Source organism: Chelonia mydas, chromosome 15, assembly GCF_015237465.2.
Source record: "Chelonia mydas isolate rCheMyd1 chromosome 15, rCheMyd1.pri.v2, whole genome shotgun sequence".
Lineage (NCBI taxonomy): Eukaryota > Metazoa > Chordata > Testudines > Cheloniidae > Chelonia > Chelonia mydas.
The window spans coordinates 15065867-15078527 of NC_057856.1; the positions used below are offsets into that span (position 1 = coordinate 15065867).

A 12661-nucleotide genomic window follows, 5' to 3' on the forward strand; every position below is an offset into this window, starting at 1 on the left:
ACTTTGTGTTCACACATCACAAGGTTAATTCTTGTGTGGCAACTGGTAGCTTACAGTATTCCACCCCTGCCAGAAGAGAAAACGGGTCTTTCTATAACCAGTTCAATGTAGTTTTTTGCATGGTGAATAGAACAGCTCCCCCTACATACTCTATTGTGCACGTGTAACCAGTTTTTCTATTTCTACTCTCTCTCAACTAATAGTAATAGGGTATCATAGTGTGTAATGCCCCATTCACTGCTAATGCTACTCTAGCTGTAGGTCTTCCAAGAACACCCCTGAGACAGTATGGGATTGTGTTCCAGAATGCAATTATAGAGAGTTAGCCATTGTGATAGATGTCTACACCAGGGGTGGGCAAACTATGGCCCAGGGGCCGCATCCAGTCCTTCAGACATTTTAATCTAGCCCTCGAGCTCCTGCCGGAGAGTGGGGTCCACAGCTTGCCCGTTCCATGCGTGCCGTGGGTCCATGCGGCTTCCGGAAGCAGCAGCATGTCTCCCCTCTAGCTCCTACACATAGGGGCAGATAGCATCACCCCTGCAGCTCCCATTGGCCGGCAACCACAGCCAATGGGAGCTGCAGGGGGGATGCCTGCAGACCGGGCAGTGCACAGAGCCGCCTGGCCATGCCTCTGCGTAGGAGCCAGAGGGGGAACATGCTGCTCCTGGGAGCAGCCCTGATCCCCCTTCCATCCTCCAAACCCCTCGGTCCCAGCCTCCTGCACCCCAGAGCCTGGAGCCCTCTCCTGGACCCCAACCTCCAATTTCATGAGCATGTATGGCGGGCCATACAATTTCCATAGCCAGATGTGGCCCTCAAGCCAAAAAGTTTGCCCACCCCGGTCTACAACGAGGAAATGAACAGAGAGTTGTGCTGTGAAAAGAGCTGCTACGTGGACATAAAATTAACCGATGCTTGTTACAACACAGTTGAGACAAGAACTCGTTAAAAAGCCACGATTGTACTTGTAGCATAGAGAAGGCCTTATACACATGCGACATTTTTGCACTTTAAAACCTCTGGACAGATTTTCTTCAAATTTGGCTTATTCCTCAGATTTAAGTGAGGTCACAAGTCAAAGGGATCTTTGAGCTTTCTATGTTCATCCATTATTAGCGTAAAAGATTTCTGATCCAAAAAGGATGGAAAATGCCTAGCACATTAGTGATGCTAGGCATTATTGACTAAATTAAACACACACCTGACAAATTCTCTCCCCTCCCTCCACTAAACAGATGCAGATGTAAATAAAAAAAAATAGAAAACTTCATTATGTGCAACTGAAAGGGGAAATGGAGGAAAAACACAAACACTGAAATTCAGCCTTCACTACAGTGTGCACAACCTATGTCCACTACTATGTGAAGGCTTGTCATGCGCAATTGCATTAACACATTCATAAAGAATGTTTTTACATGGGCTCTGCACGCTTTTAAGGAAAGTACAAGTCAGGCCAAGTTTGGAATCCTCCAACCTATTCAGTCTGAATTACAGCAGCCCAAATTCAATTCCTTTGTGGAACTCAGATTCAAAAAAAAGAGGGGGGAAAAAAACCTCCCCAAACTTGGATTATCTAAGGATTTTATCATGAAGCCAGAGAGTAGTAATATTTATTGACATGCCAAGAGTCTTGCAGCGCAAGAATTTAGGAAAACCCAGAATACAGATACACCTAAATATCTTAAACCACCATTTTGTTTTATATAATGTAATCTTACAAGTGGGGATGATCACACTGCCCATTAAGGTTGCTTGATCCATTTCATCATAAGATGGTGTTTTCAGTTGCTCATAATTTTACCAGTTTGTAACTGATTGGACTGAAGTTTACCATGCTGTCTGCCTCAGGCTGATATTTTTATTTATTTATTTATTTTAAGAAAATTTGAAAGGAAAATAGTTCAGCCATTGCCAAGGGAGGGTGGGGGGAAAAATATATATTGTTTGGCCCATATTAAATTCTGGCAAACTTCTCTTTGAAAAACTCCAAGCCCGCTATGTGTTGAAGGTAGAACTTGACTTTTAGCGTGAGGGTGGCCTTGGTGAAAATCTGACCAAACCTGGCCAAGTTATGGAATTTTTTTTTTTTTTTTTTTGGGGGCGGGGGGGGGAGAGAACCCATGTTCTGTCATGCTCAGACTTCAGATTTTAGCAGCTTAATTACTACGATTATTAATACCTTTTCCAGAATAGCTATTCTGGTAAATTGTCAAGTATAGACAAACCCTCAGACTCTGTCCAATATCTGTGAAACCCACTGGCAAAGTGTCCCATCCTCCTCTAGTGCCAGTCCGCACAAGGTAACAGCCTACTACAGTTATCAGTTACTCTGTTTGCTCAAGCGGCAGAGGCCTGTTTGGTGCATCTGAAGGGTCCAACCTGCTGATGACCTACTTAGGTGTCAATATGATGGAATCAGCTTCTTCAGTTCTCTCTTTCTTTTTTTTTTTTTTAAAGTAGGCTATTAAAACACCCACAACCATGTTAAAAGGACATTAATGTCACAAAGTCAAGCCCTCAGAAGTTAGGAAATGCCAGAATTAAAGTGGCCTGTGCAGCCTTAATTTGGTCCCCTTGAACGTATGCATAAGTACATATTTTCCACAGGCCTCCTGCCTCATTCAGTGCCCAGGATGGATGGCGCTCACTTAATGAGCGGCTATTCACGATTTTGCTTTCTCGTTGCGCAGTGTGTGGCCCTGAGCCTTATTCACTGTATTCTATCCAAACCCTGCTCTGAGGCAGAGTTATCAATTTCCACAGTGGTTTTTCTATGATGCTCGTCACTACAGGCGGAGTACTTCAGAAACATTCATGAATTTATTTTCACAACACCCTGTGAGCTGAGGGAACACCATCCCCATTTTGCAGCTGGGATACTGAGTCAGATTAAGGTCAAAATTAACACTGAGTTTGGGTGTACAATTTGAGATGCCTAGGCCCTCGGAGCACTTATCATATCACACTTCATTTGTTCAAAGCAGAGCTCAGCTGCTTTAGTTGCAGCTGTGGGTGCCCGGCACTTCTGCAAATCAGAACCAGGGTCTCAAGCAGAGCACCCAGAAAATGAGGAACAGACAATTAGTGAGCACCTGTGCAATGTTTGGTTTAAGTGACTTAACTAGCATCACACAGGAACTCTGGCACAGGCATCAATAGTCACGTTCCCCAGAAATCAGCTGTCTTAACTGTGACACTGTCCCTTCTATGCCAGCAATCCCCCGCCTCACTCATGACATTCCTTCCAACTGCTGCAATAAGCAAAACATGGGTCCTACAGAAATACATAATTCTGAATCATCCCCAGAGCAGGTCCATCTGCAATATATGAGACAAGCATCCTGTGGGGAAAAAAAATACTATGATCATGTAATTAAATCCTCTATCAATGCATATGCACAAAAGGCTGACTTAAGGTTACACAGGCAACCTTAATAGTGGCATTTCATAACTTGACTTTGCAACCTTACTAATGTTCTTTTAATGTAGTGTTGTGTGATTGCTTTTGAAATAACATTTACAGACCATCTGTGAAAACACAAACTTGATTTTTCTCAGTTGAATTTGCCAGGTTTGGGGGCTGCTCAAGGCTATAAAAAATTGGAGCCTGAAGCAACTTTTGTGGGTTCATTTCCCCAGAGACCAGCATAGCTAAGAGGAATAGTCAACCTAATGGAGAGCGGAAAATTATAGTACGTGTAAATCAAATAGGGTCACAGAAGTAAACTGAAACCAGTTCTAATCTCTGTATCCCACAAATCCCTCTCCCATGTGCTCTCTGGCACCACTTCAGAGTAACCTGGGGAAGAAGCATGTTCACCTGTTTCAGTGTACACGATTTCCTCAGTGGCTACAGAAACAGGCACAAAGAGGATCCCACCTGGAACAGCCATTGTACTTCCTGACCAGAATCTTGCACATGGTAAACTTTATTTTGAAGGGGAGGAAAAGAACAGCCAGCCTGTGCTTGTGCCCTCTCTGTCTTCTTTGAAGAACTAATATCAGGAGATTTATATTCAGGGCAAGAGCCCATGCTGGCAGGAGAGGAAACTGCTTCTGAGAAGGAGGGGGAGGTGGGTAGAGGGAATAGCCTCCAGTTTCTTGGCTTGTGATCAGCAAGCTGGGACGCATTCTGTGGAACTAGGCCAAAGTATTAGTAGTTATATTCAAAAGAATACTTGAATCCCAGCTCAAGGGAGCCTAGTTTGTGGCTCTCATTTATGCTGTACATCAATTGAATATCAAACCACATTTTCTGCCTTCTGAATAATAAAGCTTAACAGTTTGGGACTCCCATATGGTCTATTGTTAAGATATTTCCAAACACTGGCGGCTGTTTTATTTCTGAAGGAAAGACGACTTCTCCCTCCTCCGAGCTTTACTTGGTAAAAATAGGCATGTGGCAAAATAAAAATAAAGTGCATCAAAAGTTCTGAGAGGAGCTTAAAAATGAAGGGGTTGAAAAGATGGGAAATACATTTTGAAATGTAAGGGGGGGGGGGGGAGGGGAGAGCCACTGTCTCATGCAAATGCGTGTTTCAGGCAGAAGCAGCTGGTGCCACCAGGCTCTGTAGTACAGAACAGGGGGTGCAGAAGCTTTCAGAGCCCACGAGCTGCCCTAACAAAGGAGGACCACACAGATTCAAGCCATTCACAAAAGGAGCCAGGCTGATTATTTGATGATTACTTACAGGGGGTCTTTGCCAGTAATGTAGGCAATAATACCGGAGAACCTGTTTAATGTGTAACCTGGGTTTGTCTTTTCACACGTCCCTCTTTACTCAGCTACTCATTCTCAGAGGGCAAGGCTGTTGGATGAAATCATCAATTTTCTACACAAGACACTAAAATTGTTAATAAATCAATCTACAGTGCAATACACACTGCCACTATTTTACCTGAACATTCAGGTGAAGACAGGGAGTATTTTTATTCCCACTTCACAGACAGGACAATGAGGCAGAGAGATGTTAGAAAACTTACTCAAGGTCAGAGTCATGGTCAAAGCCAGGATTAGAATCAGACCTTGCCCACTTCCTGTCCTGTGTTCAGACCAGTTGGCCACAAGGCCCTCTTTGAAAAAGAGTAAGTCAGTTTGTACTGTAACAAAATTTGACAAGTGTGCCCAAGCACCCAGTTCCATTCAGTAAAGGCCAGCGAACTGCTCAGAAACCTCTCAAGTCCTATACTACTAACAGACCGTGCTGTTAGGACATCCAACTGAACAAACTCCTGCTCTTAGCGAGAAGCACCACAAACTGGCCCGAAAGAGGGGCTATCCAGGCCTCCTCACGGAGGAAGATGAAACCCTGCATCTTGACCATCCATGGTGTAACATACTGGACTGCGTTTAAGCAAATGATCCAGGAAGATAAAAGAATTCTCATACCAGGCAGGGGTATGGGGACAAGCAAGATCACCAAAACCTAGCAGCCACTAGACTCCAAGGAACTATGGGGGCAGGAAGGTTAAGGAGAAGCTTTTTTTCCCTCCTGCTGTTGTCACTACTTCACCCTTGCCCCACAGCACCTTCTCATTCCTTCCTCCTCCCTTCCTCACACTCCTGCTCTAGAGAAGAACAGCTCACAGCTGTCACCTGCCTCTTCCCTAGAGCTATGCAAAACCCAGAATTTCCATCCCACAGGGAATTCTGACATTTCAACATTTGTCTTCATCCCGAATCAGGGCACAAAGTTGAAATTGTGAAACTTTTTGCAGAACAGAAATTCTGAAAAATGTGTTTCCAAAAAGTTGTAATGTTTCAATTGGACATTTTCCATCAAACCAGTTAGACACTGAAACTAAATAACTTCAGTTTGGGCAGTTTACTGAACTGAGCTGAAATGTTTTATTTCAAGTCAGTGTGCTATTAAACCTCAGTCACAGGAAAATCTGCGTTTCATTATGGGAAGGCATAATCCCCAGGGATTCTGCCCCACAGAAGATAAAGATGGCTTGAACAACTCCTCCCAAAAGGCAATGCGCTGTCAGGGAAATGCAGTGTAATGTTTTGTTGAACTGACCGGAAACATTTTGTTTCCGATCAGTTTTAACATTTTGATTTTTTTTTTTTTTTAAACTCTGGTTGAACCGACCCAAAATTTATTTCATTTTCCTAACCGGGGGGGGGGGGGGAGCTGAAGATTTTCAACAAAATCAATTTTCCCCACAGAAGACTTTGATTTTGCAGAAACTGCATTTTCCATTGGACAATCATTGACAGAATTTCCAAGTAGCTCCATGTCTCACTATGTATAAATGGCACTTCTGGGAAGCATAACGCAGAATCGAGGGGCACAGAAAGTATCCTACAACCCCACGTACACCCTTACCCACTAGTACAGCCTGCACCCCTTCCCTTGGCACCTATTCCCAGCCCTCATTAACTTCATCAAAAGTTCCATCAAATTTTATACCGAAGGATAACTTCTCTGTAGAGTTTCCTGGATCCTCCTAGAATAAATTCTCTCTCTGCTGTAGAATTCTGGGATACCTTAAAAATAAACTTTTGATTGAAGCTCATTCTCTAGAACAGAAATTTCTCTAAAATGGTATTTTAGACTTGAGTCAGTTTCACAGCTATGGAAAGGGTCTTTAGAAATTAGGGAAAACACCCCTTCCCTCCCCCCCCCCCCCCCCCCCCACGACCTCAAAAGGATTGAGGTCATCGTAAGACTGGACTGTGGGGTTTGGAAAGAATTTTGAGAGCCTCTACTATAGAGGTTACTCAACACAGGTGCCCGTAGGTAGATCCCATCCTTCTACTGCTTGCACTGTTGATGCTTCTTTACTCACTGGGTTGAAGCAGTGAGTGTGTATGGAGGTTCTTGAGGTTGTAAGTTCTTTCTCATCCCACACATGTGCCCAGATCATCCATAATGACACAATGGAGGATCCTACTGTTAGAAGGAGTGCAGGGTTACCCTCCCACTGTAAATAGCAAGATGCTGCATAAGGACCAATGTGTATTCCTAATTCTTATATAATCTTGGGAAAGGGGAAATGGGATGTGCATATATTTTGATTTACTTTTTTAAAAAAACACTTAGCCCACAGAATTCCAATGTTGGAAACTGTAATAAACCTCTTTATAAACCCCATAACCTTGTGACTGTTTTATAGTTGTAAGGAATCATAACCAGAGAAAGATTTAGTCTAGCAGTGATCTGCCCTCAAACATATTAATCTGTCACATCTAATATAAAAGCAACAAGGAGACTAATGATTTCACAGAGTAACTTATACAGACTGAGTATGGATTTAATGGGATCTTAAACTTAAAATTACCCCTGAAGCCAGAGTAAATCTCTCAGCCCAGCACCTACTAGCCCAAGGACTAAGCCTACTAGCCAGAGTGGAAAAAACACTGTTTTTATTCATGATTTTAAGCTTTCAATGTATGTTTTACAGTTGTATTTTACTGCTGTTGGACATTCTCCATATGGCTGTGACACACATGACCAGATTCCTTTTTATTTCCTCCTTTAGCTGGGAGATTTGATTTTTCTGTTTCTGACTACAGTAAGATATGCAGTGGGGGACGGGGCCTTTGCCACCATGCACTCCCCACAGCTATGCTGCCTGACATGTAAAGGAATACAATAACAATGCATTGTATACAACATTTTTAATAAAAAGAAAAAGGAGTACTTGTGATACCTTAGAGACTAACCAGTTTATTTGAGCATAAGCTTTCGTGAGCTACAGCTCGCTTCATTGGATGAAGTTGCATCCGTTCATCCGATGAAGCGAGCTGTAGTTCACGAAAGCTTATGCTCAAATAAACTGGTTAGTCTCTAAGGTGCCACAAGTCCTCCTTTTCTTTTTGCAAATACAGACTAACATGGCTGCTACTCTGAAACCTAACATTTTTAATATCAATTCTCTACTTAATATTTGAAATGTTAGTTTTTTCTTTTCTAGCTTCATTCCACTTTCTTTCCTAGCACAGATCATAGGGTAGGTCTTCTTGCCTTGTTTTTAGGGTATGTTTCATGTCTCCTTCATTTCCCTACACCCTAGCCTCTCTTTCCCCTCTATTTTCTCTCTCCTGCCTTCTTACTTGAAATCTGTCCTCTACTTCTCTTCTCTAGCTTAATAATTCAATCATCATCTAGATCTTAAACCTCTCCCTTCTTTCTCCTACCCACTCACACGCTCCTCAGTACCCTTCAGCGAACAGTTCTGGCCCACTCCACATTTGGTTCCTTCCTATCCTCCAGAGAAGTAGCAAACAGCTCCTAGGGATGTGCAACTCCCCACTCTTCCTCCAGAAAGGAAGACAGCAGCTCACTCAGTCCTCCTGACCCCGGACCTGCTACTCAGCCCTCTAACCAATCCCAATTAACCGCTCTTGCAGAGTGAACGGGCAAGTAAGTTTTTCCAAACAGAGATTAAGAGAACCCTGAATGCATTTTATAGTCGCTTGCATATAGAAGGAGCCTGTCCTGAAACCCACTACTGATGCTTACAAAAAGTCTTTTGGTGTTGAACCAGGGAGCCCTGGTTTCAACAGTAGCAAGACCAACGAAACCAAGCGTGTCAGCACGGCTAACTTAGGATACCAAAGAGAGTTTTCTACACTCTCACGTAGTGCTGTAATATAGACGCCTATGCCAACAGGAACGTTTTTTTCTGAACAACGTTGGCTAGGTCAGCAGACGCCTCTTAAGTTGACATAAGCCCCAATGTAGATGAAACTATGTCAGCATAGCTACATTGGTCGGGGTGTGGGTTTTTTCCATATCCATGACCTATGCTGCTAGGCCCACATAACCTTTCACGGTAGAATCCCATCAAGAACTTCAGAACATATGGGGAGGGACATTGGTTCATGTGGTGAATAACTGTATCCAGGAAGCAGTTTCCTACTGCTTCAAACATGAATTCCTTCTGCTATCAGGGAGCCAATCACCTCCCTGCTCAATATTAAATTGTAACATTATTAGTGCCTAGGATGAACTTTTAGTTCCACTCTACAGCAATGGACAGACTACAACATGTTGGAGAGACAGAGAGAAAAAAATATCCAGGTGTGAGACGCTTATTGCTCTGGCCACTGCAAAAAAATGAAGGCTTGAGCTCACATTTTTGCCTGATTGCATAGCTGTCTCTGCTACCCATCTAATCTGCTTAGAAAACTGGTTTTGAAGGATATGGTTCAGACATACCAGTCGGGGGGGGGGGGGGGGGGGGGGGGGGGGGGGGGGGGGGGAAGCAGCGAGAAGTGCTGCAGCTGCAAAAGATATCTCAGAGGTTGCAACACAAGCTCTCTCCCCCTCCTCCACATACAGTCAACTGCACTGGGCGGATAAGCTAGAGATTCTACAGTGTAAGCAAGAAGGCAGAACAAGGTGTGAGAGCTTCTCCCACCCCCCCTTTCCCTAATACCCACACCCTTTGGGGGTGCAGTGGAAAAAGCAAGAGGCTGAAAGTCCAGCCACCAGAAAAAGAGGGAGGTGGCAGAAATACCTGTCCTGGCTCATTTCAATTGTGAAACCACTTTCATGATGGGCTGGAGGGAAATACATGTCACTAGATGTTATACTGAAACAATATGTGGATAAGGAGTTGCAACGTCTGTTTGGTGGTTCGGTTTTGAATCCTTATTGTGTGACCTGATTTTCTCCTATTATCCAGACCATTTTGCAAACTCCAACACAAATTCAGTTGAGCCATGTGTCCTGGAAATTAAACGTATCAAGGGGGAAGGAGGGAAATCCACTGCATTTTTTGGTGACAATATCTAAAACTCACACACAGAAATCTCATTTTATAGGTCACTGCCATCTCTAAACTACGGCTGGACGATAGAGGGAGTATAATTTTAAGCGGCCCTTGAACACCACAAAATAGGCCAAACATTTCAGTCTATAACACGAATGGGTCACCAACAGAAGATGAAGCAGCAAAATTAGCGGACCAGATTCTGGTTGCACTTACATCACATCAGTTAAGTTACTCCAGATTTACAGTAGCAAAACTGAAATCAGAATCCAGAATCAGAAGCACGTAAGGAAGGCAGCTGCATTTTTTGTTTTAAATGCGTAGGACTTCAATCCAGTTTGCTTTGGTTCAGAAGTTTGCGCTCCCCTTTTCCGGGGGGGCTAATGGTCTTTAGCAGTTGAAAGAAGACTTCTAAACATTAGACATGCATGCTTTTTGTCTTCTTTGTGATGGCCAAAGAAGGTACAGGATAGATACTGGTATTTGTCACTCTCTCAAAGTTGTGGTTTTTCCTCTCTGTTTGTCATCTTCCTCTTCCCCCTCCCTCCTTGGAAATATCAGGAATGTGACACTAGTCATTAGGAGGGTCTCTGAGGCTGTATTTTGTGAGCGCGGACTCCTTAATTGGTGCAAGCGTATAGAGTCTTAAACAAAAACTTCCTCTCCCCAAAATGATTATCATTTAAGTTAAACAGGTGTTAATGAAAAGAATTTGAGTCTGACTAAAAATCCCTTTTCCCGCTTAATTGTTCAAACTATCACTGTCTTAACTCTTGCAAGGTCACCATTTCATTCTCTCTCAAGTCCTCAGAATCTTTCAGGCCACTCTTTCCTACCAAAGACCAGACAAGGTTCCAAGTGCAATTCTAGCCACCCACTCCCATTTGCTGGTCATCTCCCCCTCACGCCCCAATTTTTAGGTGTATTATACTACAGCTGGCTGAAGTACACAGGTATTATAGATGTAAATGGAAGCCAAAAATACAGCCAACGCAGGGATGCTTAGAACATCTGATATCAGGGGACACCCAATCCACTACAGCATACCACATGGTGTTGATAGGGCAAAACCCAACCTGCTTCTGCTGAAGCACAAAGCTAAAAGACCAAGTATTTTTCGCTATCCAGAGAAGTGCCGTTTTTTCCTCCTGCTTAACTCCCGTCCTCAGCACAGGGTACAATTCCGAAAAATCATTAGTAAAAGGTATTTGCGACTCTAGATAACATGACTAGTCCTTTGTATTTAAATAGGTCACTTGATTCAAGAATGTCATAGCGCTTGGCAGTGCTATTTGCCACTTCACAGATGTGAGGTTAGATGACTTGCTCAAGGTCACAAAGCAATAAAAGGGGGAAATGCCCAAGGTCAAAAAGCAATAAAGGGGGAAATTGGACATGGAGTCCAGACTTCTCCAATTCTGAACCCACTACCCTAACCTCTAGACCAAAGGCGTCAAACAATGGGGTCTGCAGGCCAGATCAAGCCCAGCCGATGGACTTGTCTGGTCTTTGACACTCAAATACTGCAAAATCTGAAGCTTTTATTTTGAAAAAAACATTTCTAGTCTTCATGGTTATGAAGGTAACAATCCAAATAAGCGTGTGAAGCCCAACAGCAGCATCCTTCCAGGGCTGCAGGCAGCCTGAAAGATGTTGACTGCCCACCCCCCATTAATCTCATTAGGATATTAATGCTGAAGCCCAATGACAACACTTCAGTGATCAGCAATTAAATGGTTAATGCTTCCATTTGAGCAGATGGAATGGGAGTTACTGTAGGGAAAAACAGAGGTGGCACAGACAGGGAAGGCAGAGAGAAGGAAAAGGAAGATGGGAAGACGACAAAAGGTGCAGAAACAGCAAAGATCCTGACGGGCAGCATAATTTCCCTCCTTGGTGCTAATTAGCAACCAAACCATGCAGCTTCTAAGACCCTCTGCAGACTAAGCTAGTCAGGACACGTTAGCTAAACATCACATTTCTAAATCCTAGTCGAAGCATTCAAGTCTATATAGATCAAGTTTCTGATGACATCACAGGGACCAAGAGCAAAGCTATAATGTGGTGTGAGGTCACTGGGATGACAAGCAATAGAGAGCACCTTGCATCTATGTTCTGGTGTATTTTATATTCGACAGACAAGAATAAGTTGTACTTCTCAGGCTGAAGGTTGCATGTGAAAAAGTTAATATTTCAATTTCTAGTATCATTTTGTAGTTAGACACTACCACAAGGCTAGTATTCTCTCTGCTGCTTCATCCAAAGCCCCATTACCCAATGGAAAAAGGGATTAAACTACTAGTTTGCACTCCCCTCGAACTTTCCAAATCAAAGGATTTCAAATTGCTTTAAAATCAATGACTCACCTACCTTGAACGCAGCTATAAATAGTATACCCGTTTGATAGATGGGTAAACAGTCCCTCTGAAGTCACCGAGATTGCAAGGCTGTGATTGAGGGCATATTTGACCCAAAGATGTTGACTTCAATGTGAGTTGTGGGTGCTCATCATTTCTGAAAGGGAAAAAAACAAAAAAACAAACAAACACCAATCAGGCTACTTTTACTTAATTATTGAAGCCTGGAAATTTTGGCTAACAGTAGGCACCTAAGTGACTTATCCAAGGCCACAGAGACCAAAACACTCACCCCCCACCCCACTTCAACAAGGGGACTACACTTCTTGCCAATGGTCTCTTTGTTCTCTAGAGCTGGGGTCGCATTATTAGGGGCACGGTCTCCTTGGTCTTTATGGCTCCAGAGAGTATATAGAAGGAGAGCAAGGAAACTCTAAAACTGAACTCTGAAGTTTTATTTTGTGGGAGTGTGGCATATACTTATGGGATAGGGGATTCTATCTGAGAACCAGTGATTCAAAGAGATTTGGGGTCATAATGGATAAGCAGCTGAACATGAACTCCCAATGTGATGC

General features: G+C 43.3%; 1 protein-coding gene across 6 annotated transcripts in view; it reads right to left on the reverse strand.

The window, feature by feature from the left end:
- HIC2 (HIC ZBTB transcriptional repressor 2) overlaps window positions 1-12661 on the reverse strand; it is a 99309-nt gene that overhangs the window by 42672 nt on the left and 43976 nt on the right. For 4 of the 6 annotated variants that reach the window (XM_043529303.1, XM_043529301.1, XM_037878328.2 and 1 more), the window contains exon 2: window positions 12100-12243. The gene's annotated coding sequence lies outside the window, so the exon portion shown is untranslated. Of the gene's footprint in view, window positions 1-12095; window positions 12244-12661 lie in introns of all 6 variants that reach the window. The other 2 variants (XM_043529305.1, XM_043529302.1) reach the window with 1 other exon arrangement.